General features: G+C 40.9%; 1 protein-coding gene and 2 non-coding genes across 3 annotated transcripts in view; all 3 read left to right on the top strand.

The window, feature by feature from the left end:
- The window catches only part of TEX14 (testis expressed 14, intercellular bridge forming factor), a 142,211-nt gene that overhangs the window by 7,936 nt on the left and 110,272 nt on the right, over nt 1-24,003 (top strand). The window lies entirely within an intron of this gene.
- On the top strand, nt 2,521-2,685 carry LOC122695900. The gene has a single exon (XR_006341636.1). It is a non-coding gene; the product is annotated as a U1 spliceosomal RNA (small nuclear RNA).
- On the top strand, nt 3,841-4,004 carry LOC122695888. Its single transcript, XR_006341625.1, has one exon. It is a non-coding gene; the product is annotated as a U1 spliceosomal RNA (small nuclear RNA).

Genomic DNA, 24,003 nt, shown 5'->3' with positions numbered 1-24,003 from the left:
CCCAAGTACCCGCCAGCAGGCGACTGGTTTAAGATGTGTGTTTGTGTGTGTGCACAATGGAGTATCGCTGTCATAAAAAAGAATGACATGTTACCTTCTGTAGTAATGCAGATGGACCTAGAGAGTATCATACTATGTGAAGTAAAAGAGAAATACTACATGATATCACATATATGAAGTCTAAAAAGTAATAAAAATGAATCTATATAAAGAAACAGAAGCAGAGTCAGCCAGAAAACAAACTTATGGTGACCAAAGGGGAAATGGAGGTGGAAAGGGATAAATTAGTAAGGGATTAGCAGATATAAACTACTATACATAAAACAGATAAGCATTAAGGACTTAGTATATAACACACGGAACTAAATTCAATATCTTGTAACAACCTATAGTGGAAAAAATATAAAAAAAAAAACTGAATCACTTTGCTGTACACCCACAAGTGACACAATATTGTAAATCAACTATATCTTACAAATAAAAAGAAGGCACTGCTAGTCACAGACCTTCTGAAAATGGCATTTTGAATTTAAGAGTTGTTTGGTGATAATAGCAGTCTAGTTCACAGATACCATTTTCTCCTTACAAGTGTGGTTCCCAGCCAGATTTCAAGATCTCTAACTTTAGGAAAAAAATTATTAATTAATCTTTTGGCTGCGCTGGGTTTTTTTTTTTTTTTTTTTTTTGCTCTGGGTTTTTGTTGCTGTGTGTGGGCTTTCTCTAGTTTCAGTGAGCAGGGTCTACTCAGTGTGGAGTTGTCACTTGTTGTGGAGCACAGGTTGTAGGGTGTGTGGGCTTCAGTAGTTGTGGAACACTGGCTTAGCTGCCCCTCAGCCTGTGGAATCATCCCAGACCAGGGATCAAACCTGTGTCTCCTGAACTGGCAGGAGGATTCTTAAACACTGGACTACCAGGGAAGCCCCAAGTTATCTAACTTTTATTTCACAGACACACAAAAATGTAAATATTTTGTTTCTAGATTACATATTGCAGGTATGTATGTATATATGAGTATATATTTTATATACGTATTACATAAATAGTTCTTTCTTTGGGGGGAGAGAGTTTATAAAAATCAAACTGGTAGGGTGTCAAAGGTCAGACTTCAGACTTCATGATCTCCGTCTTCCACCCCAGTATTTTTTCCTTTCTCCCCATCTCAGTTACCTCTGTGTTCTCAGTTATTGCTTGTTAATTTTTAATATGATTTTTACAAATAGCATTATTTCTTCTGATTTTAAAGATATAAAGCTTGGGAATTCCCTGGTGGTCCAGTGGTTAGGACTCCATGCTTTCACTGCTGTGGGCCCATGTTCAATCTGTAGTAGAGGAACTAAGATCCTGCAAGCTGCCCAGTGTGGCCAGGGGAAAAAAAAAAGATATAAAACTCTGGCTGATTTATGTTGGTGGAGGAGAGAATACCAGAAGAGTCCTTCTGTAAGATAAAAATGTGAGAAATAGGTTGGTTCTAGTGTGATCTGGGGCAACTGAAGAATAGTTAAACATGGCAACTCCAGTTCTAACATACACTGAGGCAGAAAGGAGAGCACTGATTATATTAATCATGTGAACATGTAATACATGAAGTACTAACCACTGCCTAAAACAGGATTTGCTCTTTTCGAAGGGTCTGAGATAGTCTTGGAGAGTCAGGAATTTCTTGTAGGATGGGTTGAATCTCTAGTAGTCTTGTGGATTTCAGACACCCATGAAAAAGCAAAAGAATGCCCCTGTGTTTGTAGTGTCCAGCACAAGAGGGTTTAAGGATAAGTCAAAACACAAATTAGTCTCAATTAGGAGAGGAGACACTCTTGATCACAAAAGTGATTTCCAACGGTGAGGATCATCACATTCCAGCTGAATGGACCCCTACAACTCATCCAAATATCTGCCGTAGGAGGGGTTATTGCATGAGCTTTCCACTAACTCAGTTCAAAATTAGAATTAGTATTTGTGCAGCTGTTCTTGTAAGGGTGATCATTTGCCCCACATTTGAAAAAGAGCTTAATTTGTACTTGTGCTTGAAGCTTTGAACGCTCAAGTTATTTGCAGCTCTAACTACATTGACTGAATTTTCAAACGTAGTTTTACCAAATTTCATCTTTTCAGACTTGCTATTTCTGTTGCGTTGATACCGGCTTGCTGAACTGCGCAAGAATCACAGCGAGGCCATTAGCTCCAAGCCCTTGAAAGAAGGAACTTACTTTTATATCTGTAGAGTCTTTGCCTTTAAGTTTCATTCCAGTAACTATACCGGGAAAAGGACACGCTAAATGAGATCAGCAAAAGGGGTGTGGAACATGTAGATGAGCGCAGTGACTGCCGGTAATGCTTACACTAGGCGTTATATTTTCTATGATTTGGCAATATTGAGATATACAAAGTAGTCCTTTGTAATTATAGTTTGAAGGCTCAATTCCAGAAATGGAGGAAGAGGTCTGTAAAATACACGAGAAAAGTGACCCTCTCTTTAGAGTGATTAGAATATGTGGGTGACATGGCAGAGGCCAGTAACAACTCATACTTACCTGGCAGGGGAGATACCATGATCACGGAGGTGGTTTTCCCAGGGCGAGGCTTATCCATTGCACTCCAGATGTGCTTGACCCCTGCGATTTCCCCAAACGTGGGAAACTCGACTGCATAATTTGTGGTAGTGGGGGACTGCGTTCGCGCTTTCCCCTGATATGGCTTGTCTAAGAGAAGGCACCAGATTGGCATTCCTTTGTTATTAGTAGTGGCTATTGTGAGTTGCCGGTGTAAACTACCCCAGTTTTAAACTATGGGGATTATTAGTTCGGTTGAAGACGTACAAGGTTATCCTTTTTCTGTTATGGTTGTTTGCAGGATTTTTGGTATTTGGGTTTTCCAGCAGTGGTTGAACGCCCGGGCATGTTTGTTTTCCTTTTTTACAAAAAAAATGTTGGTCTCTTTCATCGCTGTTATAGACTTGAAAGAAATTTCTTAACTACTGTGGAAATAGAAAGTAATCTATACGGTGGTCTCTTTCTCCTAGGGGAGGCTCCTTTTATGACCTTTTCTTTCTTCACGAGTAGGTATTGCGGGAACCTTTTGAAAGCAACCTGTCCTTGCTCTGTGGTCCGTTTCTCCATTTTCTGGTGGCTTCCCTGGTGGCTCAGACGGTAAAGTGTCTGCCCGCAATGCGGGAGACCCGCGTTTGATCCTTGGGTCGGGAAGATCCCCTGGAGAAGGAAATGTGCAACTCACTCCAGTACTCTTGCCTGGAAAATTCCATGGGCAGAGGAGCCTGGTAAACTACAATCCATGGGGTCGCAAAGAGTCGGACACGACTGAGCCACTTCACTTCATCTCTCCATTTTCAAAGCCACCAGTTTCGTGTCTTCGGTCAGTTGATAATGTAACACCTCTCCATAAAAGTCTTTTATTATATTAGGCGCACCTGGATAATTCGGACTATCCCCGTCCCACCCAGTCTCAAAGCTAATCGCATCCTACAGTCTGTTCTGTCACAAAGGCGGGTCACATTCCCGGCCCCGGGGATTAGGCCCCGAGCGCCTCCTGGCTGTCAGTCAGCCTATCACGAGACCCGGGTACCGTCGGCGCTACGGAGTGACGTCACTAAGGGGCGCGGAGTATGTAAATGAGCTCGGCGTCGGCTGGCCCTGTTCAGAATGTACTATGAAGCGTTTGTATTATTTTGCAAATGTTGCGGTACTCGCAAAGTGCTTGTCAGGCCCTTCTAGTTGGGAGAAGCCGTTATTTCGTAAGTGAGGGTGTAGAGTCTGCGGTGAAGAGAGTGACCGTAAGTGCGAAGTGTTTGGAATGTGAGGCTGAGGTGGCAGGCAGGGCCAGAAACTCATACTTACCTGGCAGGGGAGACACCATGATCACGAAGGTGGTTTTCCCAGGGCGAGGCTTATCCATTGCACTCCGGATGTGCTGACCCCTGCGATTTCCCCAAATGTGGGAAACTCGACTGCATAATTTGTGGTAGTGGGGGACTGCGTTCGCGCTTTCCCCTGAACCTTTTTTTTCGTTTAAGAAAAGTTGTAGGTTTTTTGATTAACGAGGAGTAGAGTGGTATTTTATTCTGTAAAACTGGAAGTGTTAGTGGAGGTTTCCGCAGCAGTGTTAATAAGGATGTCTGATTTTTTTCCTTTTCTTTTTGCCTCTTTTTGTGTTTTTTTTCTCAGTGATATTATGTTAAAAAGTGGTGGCTTAGATTTTAGTCTTTTTGTTTATTGATGTTTGGTGAGTTTCATTTTTCAGGACTTATTGGAGATCGTGCGACTGGCGAATTTAGTTTACTATTTGGAAGTGGAGTTTTAGTCGAATTTCTCTTGCAATGGGTTCGGAGGCTAAGGAAAGTCTTAAACGCAGTGTTGAGATGTATGGGTGACTCAGATCTCGATATGCTTTGTGGCTTGAAGTTTCATTTTTTGCCTTTATTTTCAGAATATTGTGCTTAATCGCTCAATCTGCTTGACTCTTTGTGACCCTGTCAGGCTCTTCTGTCCATGGATTTTCCAGCTGAGAATGCAAGAATGTGTTGCCATTTGCTTCCCCAGGGGATCTTGCCCACGCAGGAATCGAACAGGGGTCTTCTGCACTGCAAGTGGATTCTTTACCAGCTGAGCTTTCAAAGTGGGTTGATGTAATTTGTGGCAGTGAAGTGAATGTTAATCTTGCTGCTTTTCTGATTTTTACCTCTGGTAGAAAAAGAGGATTAATGTTTATTTCCGACTGCTCTGTTCTCTTAGGTCAGTTTGAAATCTGGATTTTTGACGCTGTTGAAATATCCTCATAAGTAGCCATTTTTCTCTGCAGCACAGTCAAAATTTGGGACTTTTATACAACTTTAGGGGGCTCTTCTGTTAATCCTTTCTACTTCAGAAAGTTAAATTGAACAGATTCGTTTCTTCTTTATTATCTAAGGAATGCTGCATCTGGATTGAATGTGGGTATTTCTAAAGGTCCCCAACCTGGAGACGGCAATGGCACCCCACTCCAGTACTCTTGCCTAGAAAATTCCATGGATGGAGGAGCCTGGTGGGCTACAGTCCATGGGGTTGCAAAGAGTCAGACACCACTGAGCGAAAAAAGAAAAGGTCCCAACCAGTGTCTTTGAGAACCTGTTTTGTTGCTGAAAATTAGAATGTGTCTGCAGGCAACCGATTCCTGTATATGCTGCTGATTCACTGTATTTCATTTTCAGGATATGGTATATTCTGGTTCTGCCTGTTTTTCAGATGTAGCCATTTAGATTTCTAGTGACCTTCGCACTCGTGCTTACCTGTCTTGCAGAAACAGTTCCTGCTGCTTCTCTCCTAGAACAAATCTTGTCCATCTGTATTTAGTCCCTTCCTGACCCTTAGCAATCGGACAGGGTAATTTACAGTGTCTCCAGGGGTCTGATACATAAAAATATGATCTTTCACTTGGCTTCTAAGTACTCACCTGGTAATTAACAATGGTCACCTGAGTTCTGGAGGCTTTGTTTAAAAGGGAACATGAGAGACACAAAGTACAGATATTTTGCAGCATGTTTTTTAAAATTTGTATCAAAATAACACATATTTCTAATAGTTCTTTTAGGTTTCTTATTTTTTAATTTATTTTTATTATCTTTTTATTTATTTATTTGTTTTTGGTTATGGTGGGTCTTCATTGCTGCACTGGGGCTTTCTCTAGTTGCAGCAAGAGGGACTGCTCTTCACTGTGGTGCGAGGGCTTCCCACTGGCAGATTCTTAGCCTCTGTACCACCGGGAAGTCCAGTCGTTTTAGGTTTCTAAACTAAGTTCTTCTGCTTCTTCCCATTCTCCAGGTCCTCTTCAAAGGGAGACACTTTCCACTCCAAAAACAACTAAAGTTTTATTCTTGTGACATTTATGAACCTCTTTGTTTCTAAACTAGTGTGCAGGATATTGTTCTTCAATGCAGGGGTCCCCCAATCCCTGAACCTACAGAAGGAGGTGATCAGTGAGCAAGCAAAGCTTCATTTTCCCACTCCCTATTGCTCCCGCCTGAACCATCCCCACACAACCCCTCAATCTCCCCAACCCTGGTCTGTGTAAAAAAATTTTCTTCCATGAAACCAGTCCCTGGTATCAAAAAGGTTGGGGAACCTCTGCTTTAATGCATCCATTCTTTTTTTTTCCAACTAGTACCGAGTGGCCAAAATGTGTTCTGATGTTGTTATTACTTAATGCATTACTTAATGCAATGCATTGTAACTGTGCAGGTGGGCAAACTATTTTTTTTTAAATTAAACTTTTAATTTTTTTTATTATAGTATGGCTAGCTAACAATTTTTTAAAATTTATTTTAATTGGAGGCTAATTCCTTTACAGTATTGTAGTGGTTTTTGCCATACATTGACGTGAATCAGCCATGGGTATACATGGTGTGTCCCCCATCCTGAACCTCCCTCCCTCCTCCCTCCCCATCCCATCCCTCAGGGTCATCCCAGTGCACCGGCCCTGAGCGGCCTGTCTCATGCATCGAACCTGGACTGGCGATGTGTTTCACATATGGTAATATACATGCTTCAATGCTATTTTTGATGTTTATGTTTGATAATGGTAAATAAAGATTTAGATCTCTTGTACCACCATTTCTTCTCTGTTTTTTCTAATATAGTTTAAAAACCATTTGGTTAAATCAGTATTCAGTTTATATTATTCTTAGGCAAACATTATTCACAACAGAGCATTGTCATTGCATGTCACTGTCCCCTTTAATTTCATTGTTCTTCTGGTTAGATTTTTTTCCCTTCTGCTTTTTTTTTTTTTTTCCTTCTTTTTCTTTTCTGCTTTTGGTCGTATATCAAGGCATGCAGGATCTTAGTTCTGCCACCTGGGATCAAACCCGTGTCCCCTGCAGTGGAAGCACAGAATCCTAACCACTGGACTGCAGTGGTGGCGGTGGATTAGTAGCTAAGTCATGTCCAACTTTTGCAACCCCATGGACTGTAGCCTGCCAGGCTCCTCTGTCCATGGGATTTTCCAGGCAAGAATACTGGAGTGGGTTGCCATTATCTTGTTTTCCACAAGGCCAATCATATCAAATAATCTTATTAGTTTAAATGTTGTTTTGTTTTGTTTTTCCTGGAGGTCTATCTACTTCTGTTTTTCCTCTACCTAAACTCATTGTTCTTTCAGACTGCTGCATAGGTGAAATAGTTTAAATGGGTATCAAATTCTAATGGAGTTAAAATTTTCTTCATGATTTCAGAGGCATCACTTTTTTGACTTATAACCTCTGGAAACTATTGAGAAGAATTTCTGATTCTTTATACTATTTATGTGATATGTGTGACTGATCTTTTCATTCTTAGAAAAAATGAATTATCTCTTTTGTTTCATTTTTCTGTAATTTCCTAATTTTTTGCCATAGTGTATCATACAGCCATTCATTGTATGGGGCACTTAATGAAAGTCCTTTCGACCTTTAGAAAGCCTTTCTATGTTGGGAAGTTGTCTTGAATTTTTTCATTGGTGATTTCCTCGCCTTGGTTTTTAATTTTTCAAAAACTTTCCATATTTGGATATTAGAACTCCTACAGTGGTCCTCTGATTAGGAAAAAAACATATATCTGTTCTCCATCTATTCATCTTTTTTGCTGAACCTGTATATTCAGTTTTATATTTCTACAATCATATCTTTAGGACCTCTTTTTTCTTTTGTTCTAAGTTTCTGCTTTGTGTAGCTTCTTCTTTCTATATATATATTTTTTTCTATATTTTTTTGTCCTCTGGCTGTGCTGGGTCTTTGTTGCTCTGCATGGGCTTTCTCTAGTTGTGGTGAGCCGGGGCTGCTCTTCCTTGTGGTGCTCCGGTTTCTCACTGCAGTAGCTTCTCTTGTGGAGCACAGGCTCTTGGGCACTCCGGCTGCCATAGTTGTGGCACACAGGCTCAGTAGTTGTGGCATGTGGGCTCCTGAGTGCATGCTCAGTAGTTTTGGCCCATGGGCTTTAGTTGCTCCAAGGCATGTGGAGTCTTGCCGGACCAGGGATTGAACCTGTGTCCCCTGCACTGGCAGATGGATTGTTATCCACTGTGCCACTACGGAAGTCCTGTATAGCTTCTAATACTTGTTTTTCAGATGCAAAGTCTTCTTTTATATCTCTGAAGATTTTAATGATTATTTTTTATTTTCTTTTTAAATTTTCTTCTTTTTGTATAGTCTGTCTCCACCATATTGTCTTCCTTTGGTTGGCTGAGCTGCTGTTATAATTGTCTCCTCATGTTAACAAATAGGGAGCTGGTTGGAATCTCTGAGTGCCAAGGTGAGGTTGTATGGTCTCTCTGCTTCCCTGCAGAGTGATCTCCCTACACCTTTGTAGGGGACACCGATGTAGACATCGTTGGGACTTTCTTCTAGGGTGTTTACATTTCTCAGAGGAAGCTTTCAGTATCCTGGAAGGTAAAGGCTTAGTTACCAGTGTTCTGGTACCAAATGAAGGATGAGAGGGAGGAGGTGTCAGCATTCAGCCTTTGGAATGCATATGTACATCCTCTTTTCAGTAACTGAACTTTTACCTGAGTTTCAAGACTTCTCCAGAGAGCCTCAGTTGTACCTTCCTCCATTATCACCACTCTGAAAAGTGCCTGGGTGGGCTGCTTATCTAGCAGCATGGTGAGAGAGAAGTCTGGCCATCTCTTCTGAAACAGCTTTCCATCAGCTTGGTTTCTTTTTATCTCCATTTCACCTGGCTCTAGAGGCTCTGATACTATTAAATCTGGAATGTTTTGAGTATTGGGTATTCTGCAGTCTCAACTGGGTATTCTGCAGTATCAATTGGGTTAGTTTTCAGCTTTATCCAGAACTAGCTTAAGAGTTGGGGGTTCCTGGTCTAGTTCAGTCATTTCTCACTGGTAACTGTCAAAAATACGTCGCTGTTGTCCCTTCTGTCCTCCCCATTCTTGAAAACTGTTGCCTTTTAAAAATTGCTTTTTTGCAGTTTCCATGGGATTTTGAGAGAGAGTGAAATTTATAGATATTCAATATATCGTCTCTTCCTAGAACCCAGAATTATTTACAGTAATGAAAAACTGAACCAATAATGTCCAGCAACAGAGGAATGAGTGTATGAGTTACAATCCAGTCATAAGATGGACTGTCATGCAGAAATTTTATGCTTTCTATAAGCTTTTAATGGCTGTTTGAAGTTAATGGGTAAAGTAATACACACAGTAGTTACATGTTGTATTATTTTGCTGGGTTTTGTTTTTTTTTTTTTTTTTGGGCCAAGTGACTTGTTTAGTTCACCAACCGAGATGGAACCCAGGCCCTCTGAAGTGGAAGCACAGAGCCTGAACCACCAGGGAATTCCCGTATTTCAGCTATTTTAAAAGAAACAAACAAGAAAAACCCTGATCTGGAGGCATGCAGTCTAGTGGGTGAAGTAGCTCTGAATGCTAGGCAGAGAAAAAGTGAGACAGTAGTATAGGCACAGGGCTTCCCTGGTGGTTCAGTGGTAAAGAACCCACTTTCAATGCAGGAGACGTGGGTTCAGTCCTGGGTTGGAGAAGGAACTGGCAGCCCACTCCAGTATTCTTGCCTGGGAAATACCATGGACAAAGGAGCCTGGCAGACTACAGTTCATGGGGTTGCAAAAGAGCTGGACATGACTGAGTGACGGAACAACAATATAGGCATGGACTAGACTATGCTCAAGGTCACACGGAGGTATTACTGTGTCCTAAAATTGACTGACAGAAACCAGGCCAACCTCTCTTTCACCTCCCAAGTGATTTTACCAGGGTTATATTGCTGTTTAGTAGTTTTGGTGGCTGCTTTTCACCCTATTTATAATCAGTCCCGTTAACTCTGTGGATAAGCAGGGATAAAGAAGTAGGCTCCAGTGATTGAGGCAGTGTTGGCCCATAGCCTAATGTAAAAAACTTCACACAGGCACAAAATAGAGAGACGGAAGTCTGAAGAGACATTTTCTCTGAGTTGTGATGGAGTCGTTTGTACTGCTGGGGATAGATGTTTTCCTTTGTTCATGGGATCTCCCAGGCAAGAATACTGGAGTGGGTTGCCATTTCCTTCTCCAGGGGATCTCCCCAACCTGGGCATCAAACCCCAATCTCCTGCATCGCAGATGGATTCTTTACCATCTGAGCCACCAGGGGAGCCCCTTAACTTTGTTAGAGTATGAAAAGAATCTGTGTGCTTTTATAATTCCCCTTTAAAAAAAAAAGAAAACACATCAGAACCTAAGCTGATCCATGGGGACGCAAAGAACGACTGAGCGACTGAACTGAACTGAAGGCTGATCCATTCAAAACTGTCATTTCAGACCTGAAACCAAAAAGCTCCTAGAAAAGAACACAGGCAGAACACCCTTTGGCATAAATCATAGTGATATTTTTAAGATCTGACTCCTAAGACAAAAGAAACAAAAGCAAGAATAAACAAATTGGACCTAACTAAGCTTACAGAGTTTTGCAGAGCAAAGGAAACCATCAACTGTTAAAACAAAAAGACAACCTAATGAATAGGAGAAAGTATTTACAAATAATGTGACTGATGAGAGGTTAATATCCAAAACATATATAAGCAGCTCATATAACTCATATCAAAAAACAACTTAAAACCCAATTTAAAAATGGGCAGAAGACCTGAATAGATAATTTTCCGAAGAAGATACACAGATAGCCAACAGGCAAATGAATGTTAGCTCAATGTTGCTAATCATCAGAGAAATGCAGATCAAAATCACAATGATTTTCACAGTTGTCAGAATAGTTATCATCAAAAAGACTACAAATAACAAATGTTGGGGAGAATGTGGAGAAAAGGGAACCCTTGGACACCTTTGATGAGAATGTAAATTGGTGCATCCACTGTGGAAAGCTGCCGGGGTCCTGCCCCAGCAGGATCCAGGGGCACCCTCAGGATGAACGGTGTTGGCGAGAGAAGACACGTAGGACCGGCCTTGATGGGGAATGTCTGCGAGGGAGAGAGAGAGAGAGAGACCAGACCGGGATGTGCAGCAGAGTCTGGCAGTTGCTTTATTTTTCACCATTGCCTTTATACCCTAAGTTGGTACATTTCTAAGGGGCAGATAAGCATACAGACTTAGTTTAACATTATATCAGCTTGTCCTTCATGAAACCAGGTGTGCTCTGTATATTTTTGTTTATGAGAGTCTTTTCCCATAGATTTTTTGTACATTATCTTCTGGCCTTGAGGTTAGCAGGAAACAGAAAAGTGGCAGTCTCATGGTACAGCAGGTTGCAACATAATAGAAATACAATCCTGTTAACATAGAAGTCAGTCTTTTTGCAGAAGTTTTCAGCTAAATTTATCTAAAAAGTTTAACACACAAAGACTCTGTGGCTCTGGTGAGGCAGCCCCTGTTTAGCACTCCTGGTTAAAATTAACAATTATCTTATTGTTTTTACACTAGGGCTAAACCCTTATTTTACTAGATCTCCAACTATATGGACAATAGTTTCCACTGCACAACCTCAGCACATTAACATCAATCAAACGTTGATCTAATAATCACATTTAAAACAATATTTTTTGTATTCTCTAAAAGGGCTTCCTCACCCCGCAAAGGGCTCTGTGCCTATTAGGGCCTTTTTATCTTTTATTTATTTATTTATTTATTTTTTATTAGGGCCTTTTTAATGGTTAATCTCTATGTATAATATCTTTTGGCTTTCAGGCCTGTTGACAATTTATGGCTTGCACCTGGTGCAACTCTAAGCAACTTCAGTAGCCGACCCTGTCTTTTTTGTGGTTAATCTATTTTCTTTCTATTAGGTGTCATCTCCATGGGAACTAGATAGGATTACATTTTTACAGAACAGAAATGCAAAGGATTGCAAAAACAGCAGATATGGCACAAAACAGGCTCTTAGTCTAAAAGTTAATTACCTGTAAGAAGTCACCAACTAATCTCTATCTAAACTATTTTCTATTAGGCACATTTGTGGCTATAATATTTGTGGAGCTTTTCTCACCCCGCGGAGGGACCTATGCTTAACAGTTTCTTTTGTTAGCGTACTGTGTTTAGGATGTTTAGAACAATCATGAGCATTTTTTGCAATGAGAGCACACATTTATCAAACAAGCCAGAATGCCAGCAAAAGGGTTTGAATTGAAGCATTTCCTTCATCCCTGGCCCTTTCATAGGGTACCAGCATCTAGGACATTTATTAATTAGGGTTTTAAGTTGGTCCTCATTCAATGAAAGAGGAGCAGGAGAACTCTAGGCAGGCAACACAAGAATCTGCAACAGGGCAAACGAGAACAACAGCAGAAAAGGGGGGAGGATACAGGGTGGGGTAGAGGCCAAGGCCAACCTGGAGGGTCCCTTATCCTAGACAGCCTTGCCTGTCAGGTATTTTCCTCATGACCTCGTCATGGATGGGATCCCGGATGGCCTTGCCTGCCCAGTATTTTCTTCATGACCTCGTCACGGGCGGGACCTCCCATAATAGCTCCCGGCATCTCTCCCTTTTTTATTTATTTAAAACAACCAGATGGATCTCAGTTGCGAGATTGTGAGTGCTCTGTCGCAGAGTTCTGACGATACAAGGGAGAATAACAATAATAAGAAGAATCAGCACTCTTACAGCGATGTAACTGAGAACAGTAGACAAGATATTTCTGGCAGAGATAAAGATGGAGAGAGTTTCAAAGAAATCACTGGCGGCTCCAGCAGCAGCTAAAATCCAGTTGGGAATGCTCGATTGTTCTAATCTGTCCATGCAGTCTATCTAAATCTAAACTTATGCTGGAGCTATTCTATGGGACCGAAGCTCTTGATGGAGCAAAGGTGTTTTAATCAACATGGCATGGGCATATATACTGTAGTTATTTTCAGCAAAGATAAAGATTAAGATTTCAGACTTACAGAACACAAGGTGATCTCTATTAAAGACAGAAGAGGGTACTTATCACCATAATGAGAAACTAATGAAGGAAATGCCTGGATTTCTCAGCCCCGGGAAAGACATGCCTTTCCCCTCAATTCCTGAATATTCAGGAATTAATAAGGGCCAGAGGTTTCCTGACAGATCCATAACAGCACACGGGAAGCCTCCTGTTAATTGCTTTTTGACAATTTTTTCTATTTTATCACACCTGCAAAAAAGGTCTTGACCAAATAAGTTTGACCAGTATTAACTAACCTTATAGAAAAGTGATGATAAACAACAAATACAATTATCAAGACAATCACCAAAGTTACAGTTTTAGACCCAATGTTGTGGGTAATAATTTAAAACCATCTTTGTGGGTTTAGCCGGATAATTTGTTCAGCTAAAGTTTTCAAATTAGTGGAAGAGGGCAGACGTTTAGAAAAAGTTTCAAAGATTTTTTTTTTTTACGGTAATAGTACATTTAGAGAGGCATTATCATGTAAATGAAATTTGATTTGTTCCCAGTTGTAGGTACTATAATTGAATTGAACAGGAGTCACACAAAATTGGCAATTAATACAAGTTACAGATTAAATTGTAAGTGGGACATGGCCTGTATAAAATATGACTGATTATAGCAAAAGAAATAGTTACTATGACCACGACTGGTCCCCATGAAATGTCCAGTCCGAGCCTCAAGTTTTCTGGTGTTGGCAGCAAGCTTTTATGTTTTATATATGTCTCATAGTTCAGGCCCAATTTGTTTATCGAGGAGGATTCCAGGAGTAGGAGGAGGGTGTCATTCCACTGTCAAGCCAGCCAAGAAGTCCTTTGTCATGGTAATGTTTCAACATAGTAACCTTTTAAGCCACTTAAGCCGCATAATATATAATGTTTTTTATTTTTTCCTTAACTCTTTCCCTAAAGTTTTAGTAGTATAAACATGGTTCACAGACAGAGAAAGGGCCGCAATGTCCGAAAGCCTTCTTTTGGAGGTAGGACGAAAGCCCAAGTTTGTTGGCTGACGTTTATGCATAATTTTTCTGGGCCCAGGCAATGGAAGGACTTCATAGCCTAAAGAAGTGTTAATTAGTTTTTCTTCCTCCCCAGGGTGTGAGGGTTACAGGGAGGGGGCATATGGGCGGTGTCATTGGTTGATTTGATCGGTCTCTTTTCCGTCTATTTTATGACCTGTAATAAAGTGGGGGTTGGGTAAGTAAGCCCAGTTAAGTTTGGGAGACACAGGCTAGCAGGAAAATGTATTCAGGACTCCGAGGCATTCCCTGTTTGAGAGACCAAATTTTTTCTATAATTAGTTTGAGAGGAAGGTTTTTCTTACTCCCGGAAAACACAAGATTCAAACCTGTAATTTTTCAGATAGAAACCATAAAAGTTATAAGCATATTTGATGGTTCATTCAGTCCTTTGTTAACTTTTGTGACGTCATCAGGTTTTTCATTAGAATATTAAGACATATTAAAATGTTAAGAACTCTATATAATTTTTAGGATATCTGCATTAGTAATTTTTACAGATATCCTAAAAATACCATATATTATATATGGTATACCATATGGCCTACCATAAACCATAAAATATGGCTACCATATATTATAACACGAGCAGATTTATTACTCATTTGATAATCTTTTTTATGTAATTTAACCAACCACATAAACATAGTTTAATATTTTTTCCTGGGATGCTTCAGGGGCCCTCTGAAGCATCCCAAAGTTAACTAGAAGCTAAAAGCGCTTCATCAGAATAATTTAGGAAGTTTTGTCAACAAAGAACAGAAAGGTTTAGACATTCAGTCAGATGGGACTACAGGTCACTGTGAAACAACAGCTATTTACTCAGCCAAAGTAACAATATAGGATTTTAGAGGCAAATATAGAACAGACCATTTAAGAGGTAAATAAACATAAATCTATTGTCAAATGCAGTTCAACATCTGAAGAAAGTGTGTTCTTTTAACAGAGAGAAAAGTCAAATTCAAGTTTTTGCATCAGCTTACTTTTATTCATCAACAGTCCCAAACTTCTTTAGTTTTTCTGTAAAAGGAAGTCAGTGTTTAGTAGTAAATGTTTCAAAATCTTATTTTATTTGGAAATGACCTAATTATTTAATAGACTTTCAATACTTAGCTTAGTACAACCCTTAGAAATTCAAGTTATACCAATCTGGAGAGACTATTGTAGACAAATATTCCTAAAGAATAATTATTTTTAATAGAGTTTATATATAAATTCATATCTCATTTACATTTATTATAAGTTTCTTTATTCAAGGTAATTTTCTTGTTGACAAACTTGTAACAGATATAATATTTAACTTAAACCTAGTTACAATGAAAATATTTTACTTGATGTTATTTTAAGACATATCTATATTAGATAGGTCAACAAACAAACATTAATATCAGGTATTTAATACTGAATATTTTCTAGTTCACCTGAACCTGGAATTTATTGCTTAATTTAGAATTATTTGATTTGTAAGTGCTTACCTTTTTTTTTTAAGCCAATAGAGCTCATTTACAAATTAACCTAAAAAATATTACCCAGAGACAAAGACACACCAAGACATAATTAGACAGACACAGTGCAAGATCTAGCTTCATTTTCTAAGATTGGTCATGAATTAGATATTACAATATAAGATTTACTAGTTTATAAAAAAAGGTTGAAATAAGTAAAATTTTTAAAAGCCTTTTAGATTCCTGCGTCCAGGACCGGGGGACTAGAAAAACGGGAAGGATAGGAAGGGCTAAGGAGAAGAAAGAGAGGGAAGGGGAAAGAGCTCAATAAAGTCTCTTGTTCCTCACCGGTCGGGGCACTCTGACCAGCTGTCTGCGTCAGGAGGAGACCAGGGACAAAAGGGTCCCAGTTGCGGCCCCTGGGTCTGGTCCATTGGCAGGCAAGCTGGCCCCTGAGTATCCCAAGTGGTCAGGATGTCAGTCTCAGCGAAGAAGAGTCCCCACCAGTAGCAGGAAGGGGGACCCCTTCCAGGGCCCGAAACCGGGCTCTTGTCTAACACTCGGAAATGAATTGTCCGAGGAGACACATGTGCTGACAAAGCAAGAGACTCCATTGGGAAGGGCACTCGGGTGGACAGCAGGAGGGTAAGGGAACCCAGGAGAACTGCTCTCTTCTGGAAACCAAGGACATTGCTCCTGTACAAATGTGAAAAAAGATTGAACGCTGGTCTTTTTAACTTTAATTACTCTGCGGTTGAGGAGTTGCATTATGACTCCAATAAAAAGCTGTCTTTCTTTTGACTCACTGTTACCCATTTCTGTTACTAATTAGAAAAAGGAAAAAAGAGAAAAAAAAGGAAGAGGCGTAATTTTAGAGAAGAAAGAAAGAACCTGAAACGTACCCACCTTTCTTACCCTACCTTTCTTATGTAGGGGGGCCTGTAGCACCCTAGTGGGGTTCTAAAACCTGAAGCCTACCCACTTTCCTTACCCTACCTATCTTATGCAGGGGGGCCTGCGGCGCCCTAGTTGGGTCCTAGCTGTCCCGAAGACTGAACAATGGGGGGGATTACCTTCGGGGTCCCTGTTCGTGGCGCCACTTGCTGGGGTCCTCATTCAATGAAAGAGGAGCAGGAGAGCTCTCGGCAGGCAACACAAGAATCTGCAACAGGGCAAACAAGAACAACAGCAGAAAAGAGGGGAGGATACAGGGTGGGGTAGAGGCCAAGGCCAACCTGGAGGGTCCCTTATCCTAGACAGCCTTGCCTGTCAGGTATTTTCCTCATGACCTCGTCATGGATGGGATCCCGGATGGCCTTGCCTGCCCGGTATTTTCTTCATGACCTCGTCATGGGCGAGACCTCCCATAATGGCTCCCGGCAGAAAGCAGTATAGAGGGTCCTCAAAACATTAAAAATAGAACCACTATATGATCCAGCAATTCCATTCCTCAGTATATATCCAAAGAAAATGAAACACTAATTCAAAAAGATAGCATGCACCCCAATGTTCATAATAGCATTATTTACAGTAGCTAATATATAGAAGCAACTTAAGTATCTATCAACAGATGATGGATAAAGATTTATATATTTGTATCTATATAGATATAGATATATACACACAATGGAATATTAACGAACCATAAAAAAGAATGAAATTCTGCAATTTGCAACAACATGGATAGATCTAGAGTATACAGTTCTAGTGAAGTAAGTCAAATGGAGAAAGACAAATACTCTGTGTCATCGCTTATATGTGGAATCTAAAAAAATACAACAAACTAGTGTATATAACTGGGGAAGGCAATGGCACCCCACTCCAGTACTCTTGTCTGGAAAATCCCATGGACAGAGGAGCCTAGTAGGCTGTAGTCCATAGTGTCGCTAAAAGTCAGGCACGACTGAGCGACTTCACTTTCACTTTTCACTTTCATGCACTGGAGAAGGAAATAGCAACCCACTCCAGTGTTCTTGCCTGGAGAATCCCAGGGACAGAGGAGCCTAGCGGGACATGACTGAAGCGACTTAGCAGCAGCAGCAGCAGTGTATATAACAAAACGGAAGCAGACTCACAGATACAAAGAAAAAACTAGTGGTTACCAGTGGAAGGGGGAAGGAGGGAGGGGCAAAATAGGTATAGATAAGAGTACAAATTCATATGTATAAAAGAAGGATAAATTGTATGGCACAGGGGCAATATAGCCACCATTTTGTAATAATTTTTGTTGTTGTTGGGTTTCCCTGATAGCTCAGCTGGTAAAGAATCCGCCTGCAATGCAGGAGACCCCAGTTCCATTCCTGGGTGGGGAAGATCCCCTGGAGAAGGCTTAGGCTACCCACTCCAGTATTCCTGGGCTTCCTTTGTGGCTCAGCTGATAAAGAATCCACCTCCAATGCGAGAGACCTGGGTTCGATCCCTGGTTGGGAAGATCCCCTGGAGTCTACCCACTCCAGTATTCTGACCTAGAGAATTCCATGGACTGTATAGTCCATGGGGTCATGAAAAGTCAGACACAACTGAATGACTTTCACTTTTTTCTTTTTTGTTGTTCAGTCACTCAATCGTGTCTGACTCTTTACAACCCCATGGATTGCAGAACTACAGGCTTCCCTGTCCATCACCAACGCCCAAAGCCTGTTCAGACTCATGTCCATTGAGTCAGTGATGCCATCCAACCATCTCATCCTGTGTCATCTCCTTGTCCTCCCATCCTCAATCTTTCCCAGCATCAGGGTCTTTTCTGATGAGTCGGCTCTTTGCATCAGGTGGCCAAAGTATTGGAGTTGCAGCTTCAGCATCAGTCCTTCTAATGAATATTCAGGACTGATTTCTTCTAGGATTGACTGGTTTGATCTCCTTGCTGTCCAAGGGACTCTCAAGAGTCTTCTGCAGCACCACAGTTTGAAGGCATCAGTTCTTCAGCGCTCAGCCTTTTTTATTGTCCTGCTCCCACATCCATACATGACTACTAGAAAAACCATAGCTTTGACTACATGGACCTTTGTAGGCAAAGTAATGTCTCTCTTTTCAATACGCTGTTTAGGTTTGTCATAGCTTTTCTTCCAAGGAACAAACGTCTTAATTTCATGGCTGCAGTCACTGTCCACAGTGATTTTGGAGCCCAAGAAACTGGAATATAATCTATAAAAATATTGAATCACTGTGTTGTACACCTGAAATTAATATAATACTGTAAAGCAAGTATTTGTTGTTGTTCAGTCACTAAGTTCTGTCCAACTCTTTGCAACCCCATGGACAGAGTATGCCAGGCCTTCCTGTTCCTCACTGTCTCCTGGAGTTTGCCCAAGTTCATGTCCATTGGGTCAGTGATGTTATCCAACCATCTCATCCTCTCCTGGCCTCTTCTCCTTTTGTCTTCAATCTTTCCCAACATCAGGGTCTTTTCCAGTGAGTCAGTTGCTTGCATCAGGTGGCCAAAGTACTGGACCTTCAGATTTAGCATCAGTCCTTCCAATGAATATTCAGAGTTGATTTCCTTTAGGAGGGACTGTTTTCACAGATTCTCATAAGTCTTCTCCAACACCACAGTTAAAAGCATCAATTCTTCAGCGCTCAGCCTTCTTTATGGTCCAACTCTCACATCCGTACATGACCACTGGAAAAACCATACTTTAACTAGACAGACCTTTGATGACAACGTGATGTCTCTGCTTTTTAATACGTTGTCTAGGTTGGTCATAGCTTTTCTTCCAAGGAGCAAGCGTCTTTTAATTTTGTGACTGCTGTCACCGTACATGTGATTTTGGAGCCAAAGAAAATAAACTCTGTTACTGTTTCCATTTTTTCCCCTATCAGTTTGCCATGAAGTGATGGGACCGGATGCCATGATCTTAAGTTTTTTGAATGTTGAGTTTTAAGCCAGCCTTTTCACTTTATCACCTTTATCACCTTTAGTTCCTCTTTGCTTCCTGACATTAGGGTGGTGTCATCTGCATATCTGACATTGTTGATATTTCTCCTGGCAATCTTGATTCCAGATTGAGCTTCATTCAGCCTGGCATTTCGAATGATGTACTCTGTGTAGACGTACAGATGGTAAAGAATCTGCCTGCAACGTGGGAGACCCAGGTTCAATTCCTGGATTGGGAAGATCTCCCGGAGAAGGGAATGGCAACCCACTCCAGTATTCTTGCCTGGAGAATCCTTCTGGACAGAGAGGCCTAGTGAGTTACAGTCCATGGGATCACGAAGTGTCGGACATGACTAAGTGACTAACACCACTACTCTGCATAGAAATTAAATAGGCAGGGTGACAATATACAGTCTTGACGTACTTCTCTCCCAATTTTCAACCAGTCTGTTGTTCCATGTCTGGTTCTAACTGTTGCTTCTTGACCTGCGTACAGGTTTCTCAGGAGGCAGGTAGGGTGGTCTGGTATTCCCATCTCTTTAAGAATTTTCCACAGCTTGTTGTGATCCACACAGTCAAAGGCTTTAGTGTAGTCTATGAAAAAAAAGTCGATGGTTTCCTGGAATTCCCTTGCTTTTCCTATGATCCAACAGATGTTGCCAGTTTGATCTCTGGTTCCCCTGCCTTTTCTAAATTCAGCTTGTGCCTCTGGAAGTTCTTGGTTCACATACTGTTAAGGCCTAGCTTGAAGGATTTTGAGCATTATCTTGCTAGCATGTGAAATCAGTGCAATTGTGCAGTAGTTTGAATATTCTTTGGCATTGCCCTTCTTTGGGACTGGAATCAAAACTGGCCTTTTCTTTCTTTGGGATTAGAATGAAAAACTGACCTTTTTCATTGTTGTTGTCCAGTTGCTAAGTCCCATCTGACTCTGCAGCACTCCAGGCTTCCCTGTCCCTGTCTCCTGCAGTTTTCTGAGACTTATGACCTTTGAATTGATGATGCATCATGTGGTGTCTTCTCCAGCACCACAATTCAAAAGCATCAATTTTTCAGCACTCAGCCATCTTTCTGGATCTTACTTAGGTCACCTTTTATTATGAATTTTTCCTTTATGTTAGTCCTTCTCCTCCACCCTGTGATTTTTACTGGCCAGTCATCAGAACAAAGAGGGCAGGAATTTTCTTTTTTATTTTTTTTTCCACTTTGGATTTTCTAGCTCCAAAGAAAATGCCTTGAAAACAGTAAATGAAGGCTCAATAAGAGGATGTTGGGTGAATGAATACTGTGATTATTGTGTAGGATGGGTAGCCTAGTCTCATTTTTTTCTTTTAAAGTTAAAAATATATGTTTGTGTCTAGACATTTATGACTATTAATTTTTAAAGCCTTCAAGATTTAACACCACACTGCAAATAAACTATACTTCAATAAAATTCTTAAAAGGGTTGGGGGGATGAAATGGTAAAAAATGAACAAACCACAGGGGTGGGGGAGGGGAAATTTTTTTGACACCATAAAATACATATTTATAATGATTTTTTTCCTTTGGACTCTTCAGTTTTCCCAAAGGCTGAATGGTAACTCTTAAAATCAGAACTTCTTTCCCAAAACATGCTTTTCTGTTTTGACTCTTTTGTTTTCCTATCTTTTAAATTCAAGGTCAGATGGGAGCTTGTGATTTCATTATGTAAATGAAAGATTGTACAAGTTAAAAACTTTTAGGATGACATCCCTACTTTATTTTATTTTATTAAAAAAAAATTTTTTTTTTTTTACATCCCTACTTTAAAGGGCTTCCTGGGTGGTGCTAGTGGTAAAGAACCTGCCTGCCAATGCAGGAGACATAAGAGACACAGGTTCGATCCCTGGGTCGGGAAGATCCCTTGGAGAGGGCAGAGGAGCCTGGCTGTCCATAGGGTCACCAAGACTTGGACACAACTGAAACGACTGAACATGCACGTACACATCCTACTTGAAAAATCAAATGTGCTACTGTTTTAAAGGAGCTGTGCTACTTGGAGAAGTAAATCCAAGAACAAGTATTTAGGGAAGTGAGAAATAAACGCGGATGGAGTGGAAAGTATAGGCAAGGTATGGTGAGTACCAAGTTTATATATGTAGTAAAAAAGCCCAAGTCAAGCAGCTGTGTCTGTGAAGAGATCACAGAATTGCTTTCCCAGTTTGCGGCTCATCACCTGACTCTTCCAACTGATAGTCTGTGGTAGCAGACTTTCTTTTGGCCATAGTCAATTGAAAGTCTAGTCCAGGAGATGCTCTGCCATTTCCACTCCCAGCAGTGTTTAGTTACCAGTCACTCTCATTTGTCTGTCGGCTCTCGGCTGTTTATACTGGAGAGATGGCGGGCCATTCAGTTAGCCAGCAGCCCAGGCCATGGGTGTGACTCCTATGTCTCTGCTGAGGCTGAGACGTAAAGTTATGAAATGATGATGTGGAAGCAAGCTATAGAACAGGCCTAGTTGAATAGTTGTTGTTTGCTGTTTTGTTGCTAAGTCATGTCTATCTGTTTTTGTGACCCCAGGGACTGTAGCCTGCCAGGCTCCCCTGTCCATGAGATTTGCCAGGCAAGAATACTGGCATGCGTTGCCTTTTCCTTCTCCAGGGGGCCTTCCAAACCCAGGGATCGAACCCATGTCTCCTGATTTGGCAGGTGGATTCTTTACCAGTGAAGCACCAGGGAGACATCTGGGAGGTGGGATCAGTTTTTGAAGAAAGAACATGGAAGCTGAGAAATACAACAGTCAAGGACTGGGCTTTGCAGAATTGCCCCAGTTAGGGAACAAGAGAGGAGAACAAACCTTCCTGAAAAAAGATGGAGAAAGAGCAGAGGTGAGCACTTTCATAATCAGTAGGCAAGAGTGACCTTTGAAAAAAATGCAGTCATTTTCTGCTTTTGATGGAGTAGGGGGAAATGGCAAGAAAACATGTATAATGTGTGTTGGCCACATTAATTTCTCATGGATGGAGTGAAGGCTAAGGTGATCAGTTTGAAGACAAATTAAACAATCAGTGTATCTTGGAAACTCCCCTTAGTCCCAGGGCTTGAGAATACCTTCCTTTGTCTCACTGACCACATCACATTGAGAGGATCCTAATCTGTTCTCCTAAATTCTCTGATGCCAAAGAGACTGTAACTGTTTTGGAGGATTTTCCAGTTTTGCTCTGGGGAGATGAATACTCCCAGTTTTTCTAACCTGATGTTCTCCACAGGTTAGTAGACCCTAACTGTAATGAGGCTTTGACCCTTGAAAATGTGAGGGTCAGGGGCACCAACCCTCCATGCAGTTAAAAATCTGTGTATAATTTATAGTTGGCCCTCTGTATCTGCAGTTCTTCTATATCCACACCCCAGGTCCTGTAGTACTGTGGTACTTATTTATGGAAAAAAATCCGCATGTAAGTGAACCCCAAGTTGATCAAGGGTCAACTGTATATCAGTCTATGAACCACTGAGTGTAGAGGTTAAGAGCATGAACTCACTAGTTCTGCTACTGTTTAACTGGGTGGTTTTAGGTAAATTAGTTAATTGTCTTCTGCCTCATTTTCTTCATCTCTAAAGTGGACAATAATACTTAGTGCCAACTGCCTATAGAAATAAAAATGCACAGTGTAAGCATTGTGAGTTAAATTTGCATCAGGGTCTTACTGAGGACTAAAGCCAAGGAAACAGCTTCTCAGTAGCTCTGAGAAACTGCTCTGAAGAGGTAAGAGAGAGGCTAGTTTATGTATGATGGGTTTTGGTGGGGAATGCAGTCAAGTAGGTATCTTGGTAAAGGATTACTGCTAGTTTACAAAGAACAGATATCACAAGTTAATGACTTCAGGGCTTTTCTCTGTATGGGAAGATAGCAAGAAGCTGGGTTTATTAAAATTCTTCTTGAGATACACCTATTTCAGGGCCTGTTTGCCCAAAGCAAACAATAAGCATCCTCTCATTGTCTTAATTTCCTAGGCCTGGAGCACAGAGTGCTTCATCCTTTTATCGCCTTAATCTCTTCTGATAACAGAGTGCACTGTTGGTCAGTGACTGCAGCAGGTTAATTCATCCTTGTAGAATTCACTGATGAGCGGAACACTCTTTGCTCTTTTTTGTTTGTACAACCTAAACAGTAATTGTTGAGAATTAAATGAGTGTCTTAACATGTAGGAGCTCCTCCATAAATGTGATGTTAAACCAATGAATTCTTAACTCTTAAGATCCAGGAAAGAAAAATAAGAGAATAGTACTGCAGGGTGACTGTGGAATTGAAAAAAGTTTATTTTCTCAATAAAGGACACTTGTATATGTTTGAAAGGAGAGGTGCTAAAGCCAGGTCAGCGGAAAGGGCTGAGATCATAGAGGATGGAATTGGGAGCGCACGTGGAATGAGGGGCTTCCAAGGTGGCACTAGTGGTAAAGAACCCGCCTGCCAGTGCAGGAGATATGAGAGATGCAGATTTGATGCCTGGGTGGGGAAGATGCCCCTGATCCCCTGGAGGAGAGCACGGCAACACCCAGATCTCATAGCCAGACATTGGTTCAGAAGATGATGTTGATGCTTACACTTTGAGAAACACTGGTGGGAAAAGCATTCATTTGTACTTTTGAAATAAAGGAGAAGGTAAATTGTTCTCACTCCTATAAAAAGAATGGGTGTGATTGGATTAGGATTGTAGTTCTCAATTCTGTAAAACCTTAGGGTCCCTTTGCATAACAAATAGTAATATTTCTTTTACTGTTCATAGTATATTCATGGAAAATATGAATATTCAAGATGTTCCTA

The sequence above is a fragment of the Cervus elaphus genome, chromosome 5 (genome assembly GCF_910594005.1).
Source record: "Cervus elaphus chromosome 5, mCerEla1.1, whole genome shotgun sequence".
Taxonomy (NCBI): domain Eukaryota; kingdom Metazoa; phylum Chordata; class Mammalia; order Artiodactyla; family Cervidae; genus Cervus; species Cervus elaphus.
The sequence above is the reverse complement of the archived record's forward strand: the minus strand, read 5'-3'. Positions and strand labels throughout refer to the sequence as shown.